Consider the following 11,263-nt stretch of genomic DNA (forward strand, 5'->3'; position numbering starts at 1 on the left):
TCTCTCTCTCTCTCTCTCTCTCCCCTCCCCCCTCGCTCTCCCCCCCCCCTCTCTCTCTCTCTTCTCTCTCTCTCTCCCCCCCCCTCTCTCTCTCTCTTCTCTCTCTCTCTCCCCCCCCTCTCTCTCTCTCTCTTCTCTCTCTCTCCCCCCCCCTCTCTCTCTCTCTCTGTGTACACGAGCGCCACCTATCTACCTCTGCCTACTGTCAACAAATACATTTTGCTGTAATGTTAGCAAAGCTATGGCACCACATTTTGAAAGCATAAAAGCCCGAGTCAACGTGAGCTCTTGGTCTAAAACATGTTCCCCCCCCATTGTACTAAGTTATCAATCGATTATTGTATATAGCTGACAGTAAAAAATAACTTTTAGTTATGTACTTAACTACGTTTGAGAGTCTGTACTTTTTGAGTGGTACGTTTGGAATACCGCCTCTGCATGTCAGTATATTTAGTGGTGCACTTCCACAATAACCTATACGTATTCTTATGAAGCATTGCATAAATGGCACTTGAAAAGCATACAAACATTTCTGTTAATATATAAGAATAATCTCTATACCGTGTATGATTCCCAACCACTATGCCGTAGCACATCAGTGTGCCGTGAGATGTCGTCAGGTTTGCCACAGAAAATTATTCAATGTTACTTAACTGGCCCAAAAAGATTATTAACTCCACCCAAAATATTTGTGTACATCTATCTATGCCAGCAACCAGGGGCGTCAGACAGGGGGTAAAAAGGGGACAACTGTCCTACGGCCCTGAGCATTTGGGGGGTCCCCAGGCTGTCCGGCAGGCTGCCTTTTGACAAAATCGTCCTCCATGAAGGTGCCGTATGGGAGCCCGCGATCGGGTGCTACGCCACTGCCAACTGAATGCTCTTCCACTAGACGGCACAAGGTGCAATTCACCTTTGCATCCATTCATGCAATAGAAATATAGCTTTGTGTTCAACTAAACAGGCACACATTTCGAAATGAGTAATAAAGCGTGGAAAGAATTACTTCAGGTTGTCGTGTTCCCTCGCTATATCGCGGTTCACCTATTGTGGTTTCAGTGCATTGGAGATTTGGTTTTTCATATTCATATTATTATATCACAGGATTTGGAGTGTATGCTGCAATTTTGTTCGTGGTAAAATAAATGATTACTAGCCTAAACATTGAAACTAAAAAAAACAAAAACAAAAAAACACATTGCAAGGAATAAAATGTACATAGTGTACAGTACTACTGTACATTACTGTTTGTTTTAGAGTTAAAAATATGTTCGAGAGTAAGATCGAAAGTGTTTATAAGAGTATGGTAGAGCTTTAAAGTATGTATATTAATAATGACAAAAATATGGTCGCTCCTTTGCGGATTTCCTCTATTGTGGGGGGTGGTCTGGTACCTAACCGCCTCGACAAACGACGGATTGCTCTACATGAATACATTTTTGTTTGGTGGTGTGCCGTGACATTTTTCCAATGTAAAACATGCGCCTTGGCGCAATAAAGGTTTGCGAAACACTGGTACATTAACTAACATATCATTAACTAAGAGACTAGTTTTACATTTCTGAATGTTGATCATAATGTATTATAATTCGTGTTGTTAATACAGGTCCATCTCAATAAATGTTATGTCAGCAGTTGAATTCAAAAAGTGAAACTCGTATACAGATTCATCATCCCTCCATTTTCCGTACCGCTTGTCCTCCCTCGGGTCAAGGGCGTGCCGGAGCCTATCCCATCTGATTCTGGGTGAGAGGCGGGGCACATAGAAACAAACAACTATTCGCACTCACATTCACACCTACGGGCAATTTACAATCTCCAATTAACCTACCACGCATGTTTTAGGGATGTGGGAGGCATGGCGAGAACATGCAAATTCCACACAGGGGAGGCCGTATTTGAACCCGGGTCCTCAGAACTGTGAGGCAGATTTGCTAACCAGTTGTGCGCTGTTCCACCGTTGAGTTGAACTACTAAAATCAAGAATTTTTTCCTCCATGTTCTAATATATTGAGGTGTGCATGGACGCAGGCACACACACAAGTACAAACGTATATTGATTCAATCTCCACGCAGTATCTCTTGATCTGGTCACTAGACATACAGTAAACCTATCCATGCTCCTGTACTGGTGATTTACAGTTCATGTACATATCAGCACTTATCGTAAGTAACCACGGCTGTCTTTCAAGTCTTATGTCTGGTACACAAAAACACACGTACGGGCTCAAATCTTTTTTAAATCAAAAAAAAAAAAAAAAAAAATCAATGCTCTTGCTCCAAGGCCTCCCTTTATCGATTACCTGCTGGTTAAAATATGACCATTGAACGGGGAAACACATCACATTCATCTATGCTTTGTCAATCGATGTGGACATGAAATCTATGGAAAGCCACTGCGGAAAGTGCACGGTGAAAATGAGCAAAAGCGCTGGCAACAGTGAGCATGAGGATGAAGGAGTGGATGCTTGAAAGACGCAGCAGTACACAGTCGCAAGACAAACACAGAAAATGCGATCGGCTCACTAACACTACGTAATAGCATGCAGGCGCAGACAAGCGAGAGATCATAAGTGCAGAGGAAAGCGTTCAAGTAAATGCAATATATTGGAGTGGAATATACAACCCCAATTCCAATGAAGTTGGGACGTCGTGTTAAACATAAATCAAAACACAATGCAATGATTTGCAAATCATGTTCGATTTAATTGAATACACTACAAAGACAAGATATTTAATGGATGGACTGACGCAAAGTGGAAAAGTGTTCTGTGGTCTGACAAGTCCACATTTCAAATTGTTTTTGGCAATTGCGGACGTCGTGTCCTCCGGGCCAAAGAGGGAAAGAACCATCCGGACTGTTATGGACGCAAAGTTCAAAAGCCGGCATCTGTGACGGTATGGGGCTGTGTAAGCGCCAATGGCATGGCTAACTTACATGGCGCAAGCTCTTGCGGGCCACATAAAATGACGTGGCCTTGAGTTGGACACCTGTGCCTCACATTGTACATTTGTGACCCATTTAATTTACTGTAACATCTTTGATTTTCCAAATGTAATTGGTGCGGTGCCACATACAATGTAAGGAAGTTTGACCCGTTCAAGTCTCGAGGCACAACAACGCTTATTATGTTTGAAGGATACATATTTTACTCTTCTTTTGACCTCTTGCACTGGAAAAGGACAACTAGAAACAGGGGAGTTGAGCCGAAATCAGGAAGGAACACAATCTAATAGCATTAAGCTAAGGCTTGAGGGAATGTGAGAGAAGAGAACAAAGGCGGATTGCTGCTGATGGAAACAGCGATAGTAACTCTGTCCTCCATTATTCATCAGACAGCTGTGCTGTAAGTAGGTTAAACTTTTCCAAGACAACATGGAGGAGAGGACTGGGCAACTGGGACAAGGAGGAAAATGGGACTGTAGGAGGCAAAGAGGGGGCGCATAGACAGAGATGTGCAAATAGGGATCGTCAACAGCAACACAGAGGCTGAGAGAATCCAAACATTGCGGCTGTGTAGCCTAAGGTGAAAAGAAAAAAATGTATTTATGCACGTCGACTATGTATAGAATCCTCTATGGTTGACTTCACACATCAGGCCTTGTCACGCAATGTTTACAGTGACACAAAATGCAAGCGCACTGTATGTCAATTGAAAGAATGTGCAGTTCAGGAAGCTACAGATATTGCAGATTCTGTTGCAAAGAGACATTGACTTCACCGAGAATGGATTGAAAAATGCACACATCTCCATATTTCATCTCTTTCCGCACATCCCTGGAAACAGACATAGCCATACAGATATCACATGCTCTTTTCACCTTTCAGAAATCAGCTAAACGCGTTGCATTATGCTACATGAGTTGAAAGGAGGTATGGGGTCTTCGTGGTCCATAAACTAACAAGTCGATTGTACCTATTTGCTTTTGCTCAAGAAAATGAAAGTGGCAGTCATTTCCAATAATATCAATACATTTTGGTGCAATTGGTCAATAATTAATTGCCTTTTTTTTTGGGGGGGGGGGGGGGGGGGGGATTCACTGCATAGCCAAGGGCAACTTCGAGGGTTGTCGTGGGAGATAGGAAAACCTGCAGTAAACGTACACACAATATTGCATGCAATATGCCCGTCATGGTAAGAGTGATGGTGTGGATTGTGTGTGTGTGTGTGTCTATTTATATGCAGCACATGATGTTCCTCTAGAGTGTGTACATCTGAACGCGTGTATGTGTGTATGTGTGATTCTGACCTACTGGTGGGTATATCCGTGTTAACATTATTTATGGGTCAGTGAGTGGCAAATCCCAGATGCAAAAATTGCAACAGAAGGCCATATCTGGGCTTTTACCCTCAACCAGACTTACATACACATACAAAATATTAATGTGCACATATCTTTGTAGTTCAGTTTCAGCGGCTGAATGGATGGCCTACAAAAAGGGTCTCGTTGACAAGGGAGACCATCGCAAAGTAATTGTTGCAAAATATAACGATGGCATTGGTTACAGGTGCATATCTAAACTTCTGAACCAGTGCCAGTGAGCACGGTTGGGGCCGAAATACGCAAGCGGAAAGCCAATCGTACCAGCGTAAATTTGCCTGGATCAGAAGCTCCTCGCAAGATTTCTGGCAGAGGAGCGCAAAGAATAATCAGAAGAGTTGTCCAAGAGCCAAGGGCCAACTGTGGAGAGCTTCAAAAGGAGCTGGAATTAGCAGCTACTGTTGTCACAAGGAAAACGCTGAGGCATGTACTCCGCCGCCGCGGCCTGGATGCACGCTCACCACGCAAGACCCCCATAGCTATGTTACAAGCAAAAAATATCAGAAAATGATCTTTTTCATTTCCGTGGGACATTACCATGCACAGTATGGTATTGATCGTAGTGTCGTGTCTCTTTAACGGAGACAACGAGCAGATACTGTGGATTTGTAAACTTGCTCAAAAAAATAAAAACCCCAAAACATCAAAATTGTTGTCCGCTAAACCAAAGCTCCGCGGCAGAAGGTAGACGTTCCGCTTTAACACACGCTCATTTGCCCTACTCCGAGTCCCTGCCTCGCTCAGGCAAGCAAAAATCAAACAGCAGTGTTACGTTTATGATTGACAGTTAGCGGGAGTGGCTCGATAAGACGGTGGCGTCCATGTTTGCTGCGGCTGCTTTGGCTCATAATAGTTTTGCCAAACGAGGAGTAAACACGGCATAGGTACAGCAATGTTTGAACATGTTTGTAAGCGTTGGAAATGCTATTAAGGTGTTTTGGTATCATAGTTTGTGCTATATTTATGGTTTGAACCATTAATATAGGCAATTATAATCACTTTTATTCATAGAAATATCGCTATCATCGCAAATATTAGGGGTCCACTGTAATGTTTATTTCAGTGCTTCAAGGCTGCCCCACTGCCAAAAACGATTGAACACATCGTTTTTATGTTCAAATCATACACAGTACTTAAATAAAGTAATCCACGTGTTGATCCTGTTTCCCAATTCGAAGTGGTCAACACAAAAGCATCAGTCATTTCAATTCAAACTGATTTCATAATCAGGATTACATAAGAGTTGGTTTCAGGGCCGTGCAGTCGCAATATATTTCCCCCCAAAAAACATTTCACAGCATTTCAAAATCTACAAATAAGCTTACAAATAATACGTGCAATTTCTCAGAAGGACACAAACGCACTGTCATACACGCTCGTGTAGTCAGCGGTTGTCGTGGCATCTCGCCATACATTCGTGCTGTTCAAGTCCCATTTGATCAAGAGCCCCCCCCCCCCCCCCCCCCGACCAGGCTTTTATTGCTGCCTTGAAATCACCACCATTAGTGATTTCATTTTGAAGACCCAGAGCAAATGAAATCCTTCCTAAAGTGACCATTTGATCACTGAGGGCTTTTTCTTTCATTTTCATGAATAATCCTTCTTTGGTCTCTTTTTTTCCCCTCCACTTTGGGGGCCCCGGTGAGGGGGCTGGTGGAAGCCTGCCCGCAGGCCTCTTGCACATGCACGCAGTTGCTGAAATAAGAGGCCAACCCTCTTCAATAACTTGCATTGAATAAAATGTTCTTGGACTTCACTTTCACACTATCACAAATCACATTTTCCTTTTCCTTTTCCTGGCTGTAATAAGGTTTCATGAACATATGTAAGCTGGTACCGGTGGTTGGGGACCACTGTTATTGAGCAATGAATGACATCTTCAAAAGGGCACAGGTGTTTTCTAATCGACACTCGGTTCGGGACGTTCAGAACTGCTTTTTGGTCCCTATGCTGCAAGAGGTCCCCATCAATGACGATGGAAACAGAGCCCCCAGGTCCTGTCCCCAGGTCGGAAGCCCGACTTTGACGCTGGCTAGCGACTACTTAACAGCTGCGCGGCAAATGTTGAAAGGTAGTCACTACTGGGTGAATCAAAGGCCGATGGAAACCTCAGTCATAAACAAGGCGCCAATTTGGTTTAAACTGTAACTGCATCCATCCATCCATCCATCCATCCATTTTCTGTACCGCTTATCCCCACTACGCTTTTAACTCATTTCGACTGCTAAGTGCATAAACAGCCCAAGTAGAGTCGTAGCACATACAAACAAGTCCTCATCTTCTTCCATTTCCATGGCAACCAGTGTCTGGGTTAAAGACGCCATTTTTGAAGGGAAACTCACTCGCACCGCATCTGTTTTCAACCTGGCTCGAACTCTGCCCGTGTAGCCGATACTCTCTGTTAAAAGTTTCCGAAAAAACACACCTGTTTGAAAATGTCACGTATTTGCGAGGCAGTCACAGATGCGCGGCTCCCAAAAGCAAATGAACGGAGGGATTGCGTCACAGCCGACCATAGCCGAAGACCGGAAGGTGCTCGATTCAAAACGCCGAGGACACATTCGGAGATATATTTAGTGGCTAAACTGCGGCATATCTGCTAAATAAAAAAATGGCAGTTATCGTTTGTAAAGGGCTTGTAGATGTATTGTATTAAGAGACATTTTTAAATCTTTGCACGCTTATCTTTAAAGAATAACATGGTGGGAATTCACCTCCCTTAGAGAAACAAAAGCAAAGCAACATAAATCCTGTTTTTATTTTATTTTAAATCTCCAGGAAATGAATGGAAGTGAATGCAATAATCTCTGAAGTGATAATAGATTAATTTAGAAATTCAACCAATCGAGCATTTGGGGAAGTGGAAACACATGATGCTCTTTAACTGCGGTCACATTCTCGTCTTTAGCCAGTGACTTTGTGTTTGTTGGTGATGGCAAATTAAAAGAGAAGTCAGAAAGTAATACAGAACAGAGAGTTTGCTCAGATGGGAGGAGGAATATGCAGCGGCGGTCCAAGCTGGAATGGAAACATTTGGAGGAAAGAAACGTGGAATTGGATATCCTCACATCGTAATCGGGCCTTACGTCTGCCGACATAACACAAATCAACCCGGTTTCGTCCCAGTTTTTGCAGGCATCGCATTCAAAATGAGAGAACCTTTGCAAAAACAAACAAACAAACAAACAAACAAACAAAATGTTTTATTTACATTTTACACAGTGTCCCAACTTTGCTGTAGTTTGTCATAATTCCCATCGGCATCCTGACTTTATTTTTTGTCTGAGCTTGACAAAACATTATGAGTTGATTACTTTCTTCATCTCTAATTCATCAGCTATTCATTCCAAACAGACTGTAGTAGAGTACTGTCTGGGTTAGCAGTCGGGCTACTAGGGTGCAATAAAGCGCTTACAATTAACTTTAAAAAGTACATTTGGGAGAGTTTAGCCTGGGAACTACCTGGAAACGCATACAGCATTGCCTGAAAAATGAATCCCCAAATCCGAGCGTCGAAATGAAGAGCTGACAAACTGGGGCCATGCTACACAAAAATGAGGGCGGAGAATTTGGGTCTGCAGGCTAAAAGACAAAGCTCTCAGCAAGCAGTTTGTGACCCCATTACCGCAGTGGCAGTGAGGAAAATCATGTCACAGTCATTGTGTGTGTGTTTGGCCTATTGTGTAAGGTCAGATAAGTGCGTAACTTGCTACAAAATGTATCCACAGCAATGGTGGTCTCATCACTTGTTGTTTTTTACATGGACCCCCCCCCCTGTGCAGCAGGGCAAGCGCATTCTATTTTGACTGTTCTTCTCGCCATTCCACCGGTGATTTGTTACAAGAAATAAACCCCAAAGCATGAGTTGCCTCATGGTTGCTGCTGCTACACAACACGCAACGTTGTCTGTGTTTGCGTATGAACCATCAAATAGATGTCGTGATATACAAAGACATCTCCAATTCCAATCATTTCCTTAAAATGAAAGAAAAAGTAAAAGTATGCCGTGTTTCGCAGACACGCACACAGCGGAGAGGGAAGACTGTCAAAGAATTTTGTCGGAAAGGCACTTCAGGCTGATGTCATAGGATGTCAAAATGCCCACTCTCCCGTTTGTTAAACAAATATGAAACCGGCATCGAAATTGATCAATGCATTGTTTCTGATGAAAGAATAGTGCACCCCTCAAACGGTTACACATTTACATACATCACTGTCCTGATTTTCAGTCATTCATGGTCGAGAATGTCATGCCCAGATTATATTTTTGCCGAAAGTGAAAATAAATCCCAAGTGAACATTCCCATGAGCCTCTGCAGGTTGTATGCTTCCTCTTCTTCCCTTTTTTGGACGCCTACAGCAGGAAATCCTTTGTCACCGGCCCGCGACTGTGTGTTTGCACGTCTGAGTAATTGAGATCGGGGGGGAGACAAGCATACGCGTTTGGAAAGAGAACTTAATGACACGCACGCATCACTACCACGCGTGTGCGGTTGCGCAAGGGCTGTCATTGAGAATGACCATCCTTCTCCAAGTTCCTCTTTTCACTTTATCAAGCACGGTGTTGTTCCTCAAACGTCGCTGTAAGAGCATAGACATTTGCGTTCCTCACTGAACGCGTTCTCTTCAATGCAGTCAATTGGACAGAAAGAAGTGGGAGGTTATCTGAGGTGAGAAAAACATACACAAGAGGGTCTATGGTGTTCTATTCTCTCTTTATGTTCGAGTCTGTGTCATCCATGCGAGATGGAAGAAAAAAAGATGATGAATTATTAACAATGCAGGCGCATGCCTCGCTCGCTCCCTTTTTTTTTTTTCTTAGCCTGGCCTACATAGCGAACACCCGATGCAGGCCTCCAAATAATCCCGTTGACATCCAGCTAAGTGTGTCTGCCTTTTGTGGAACTTGATTTGTGAACGTCGTTCTGTCACACACCGAAAAGAGAATAATAGAAAAGAACTGAGTACACACACGCAGATTGCCGCCCTAATGATTCTCTACTTCTGCATAAAAGCTTTGGAGATTTTAGAAGCAGAATTGAGCTACTTTCTACTTCAATTTACAAATTCAATACGCACTATATTAATACTTTACTTCCTAAGTTGAGGACTAATGAAGTTTGATTATATTACTTCCATATAATTTAGTAAGTACTTTTTCTACGTACTCCCCTTCTCAGACGACAACAACATGCCCCTGCCGCACAGTTGCGCCGCCCGCCATGCGGAATTTGAAGAACGGGCCTGTAATGTGTGATTTGAATGTGCTTTTTAAAAAATGGAAATAGTTCCTAGCTGTCGAAATAAAAGTCTGTCTCCGACAGTCTTGGCAGAGTGTACGCCTTTTGTTACCATCGCGACTGAGGGCGGAGCTCCGTTTTGAGGACGTAGCGAGCAGCTACTCAGCGTTGCTAACGCAACGACTTCTCCGAACCCTTTAGCAGCTTTCTTTCTGTCTTTTTCTTTTTTGTTTTTTTATACCAATGAGGACAAAAAATGGAATCGGAGACTTCTGAAGACTCGGAGAGTCCCTCACGTCACCGTGTCCAAGGTTGCGAAGGAATGGTCCTTGAGTGAAGTCACTGCTGGTTAATTGCATTGTAGTGTCGCCATTTGGCCAATTTCAGAACGGCACATTTTCAGAAGTAGGCAGAAACGAAAAGAATGACTTGGTGCTTTCAATTTACACTTGACAGGTGGCCACGCTGCTGCAGAGACCCGACTATTTGTATATGTCAATTTGCCTTCATATATTCTCTTTAACAAATAACATGAACCCATTTTGTGCTCTTATTTTATTGTGTCACAATCCAACTCACGTTTCTTCAAACAAGCAGCTCGGCAAGGCATCGTCCATTCGAAGGAGCGAGCTCCGTTCACGAAGACGTCATTTCTATCTGCAGGAGATGCATTGCGTCGTCATCTCATTAACATTAAGAGGTGCTTCCCAGAGAGGGGGTTATATGTCCTACTTCCAACTTCAGATTGCGAGTGGAAGGAAACGACACCATGAACAATTAGAATGATGGAACGCCTCTTTTCCAGTCTTTACTGCGTACCCTCTTTCGGTCCTTTCTGTATTTCTCTCAACCAGCTCTGCTCCCCTCCCTCTTTCTTCATTTCCCCCTGTCGCTACATCTCTCCATACCTCACCTTAATGAGTCTTTGTGAGGGACAGTAGCCTTTTAGTAGAAAGAAAAGTTAATAGGTTTGATGATGGCTGCAGCTAATGTCTTTGGTCTAATGGCCTTCGCCGCTGCTGATGATCACCATGAAATCGTGGCACCAATGACAGATAGCTTGCTGCTTTTCCACTTGCGTTGTGGATCAAGAACAGATCTTAGGAGAACAACCACGTCTTGTCTGAATGTTGCAGTCGCGGCCGCAGGATCCGTCAGAACGGTACGGAACGACTGGCTCGGTGTGAGTGCACTCCCAACGCCAAGACACGGTTGCAACAAAAGTGAATGCCGAACTGGCCACGTCATCGTTATGGCTTCCTCTAATGGTGAAACCACATAAAGTACACCCAAAATCACTGTTCCGTACGTACGGACCGTGTGAAATGAATTTGGCGATTTGTTTCCAAATAAAATACCCAATTCTCAAGATCATTGCTGTAAACGTGCAAAGACTGAGAACTTTGAACTCAATTCTGGAGCTATAGCGTGAAAGTGTTTTTCACCATTGTAGTTTTCCTGATTTTTGGGTGACATAAAATGGTGTGAAGGTCTGTATCTGGCCCTCAAGCCTTGAGTTTGACACCTCTGGGGGATATTGCCGCGTCCGTGTGCACGTCACGCAGCCCCGTGGAATCCTGTATTCAGATAATTCACTTTTCCTATTTAAGGACATGAGAAACTGGAGCCCAAGCCCAGCTGGCTTCGAATGAAAGGCAGACTGCACCCGCCCTGGACCGGTCGTACGTAAATCACAGGTC

The sequence above is a fragment of the Phyllopteryx taeniolatus genome, chromosome 16 (assembly GCF_024500385.1).
Source record: "Phyllopteryx taeniolatus isolate TA_2022b chromosome 16, UOR_Ptae_1.2, whole genome shotgun sequence".
NCBI classification, from domain to species: Eukaryota; Metazoa; Chordata; class Actinopteri; order Syngnathiformes; family Syngnathidae; genus Phyllopteryx; species Phyllopteryx taeniolatus.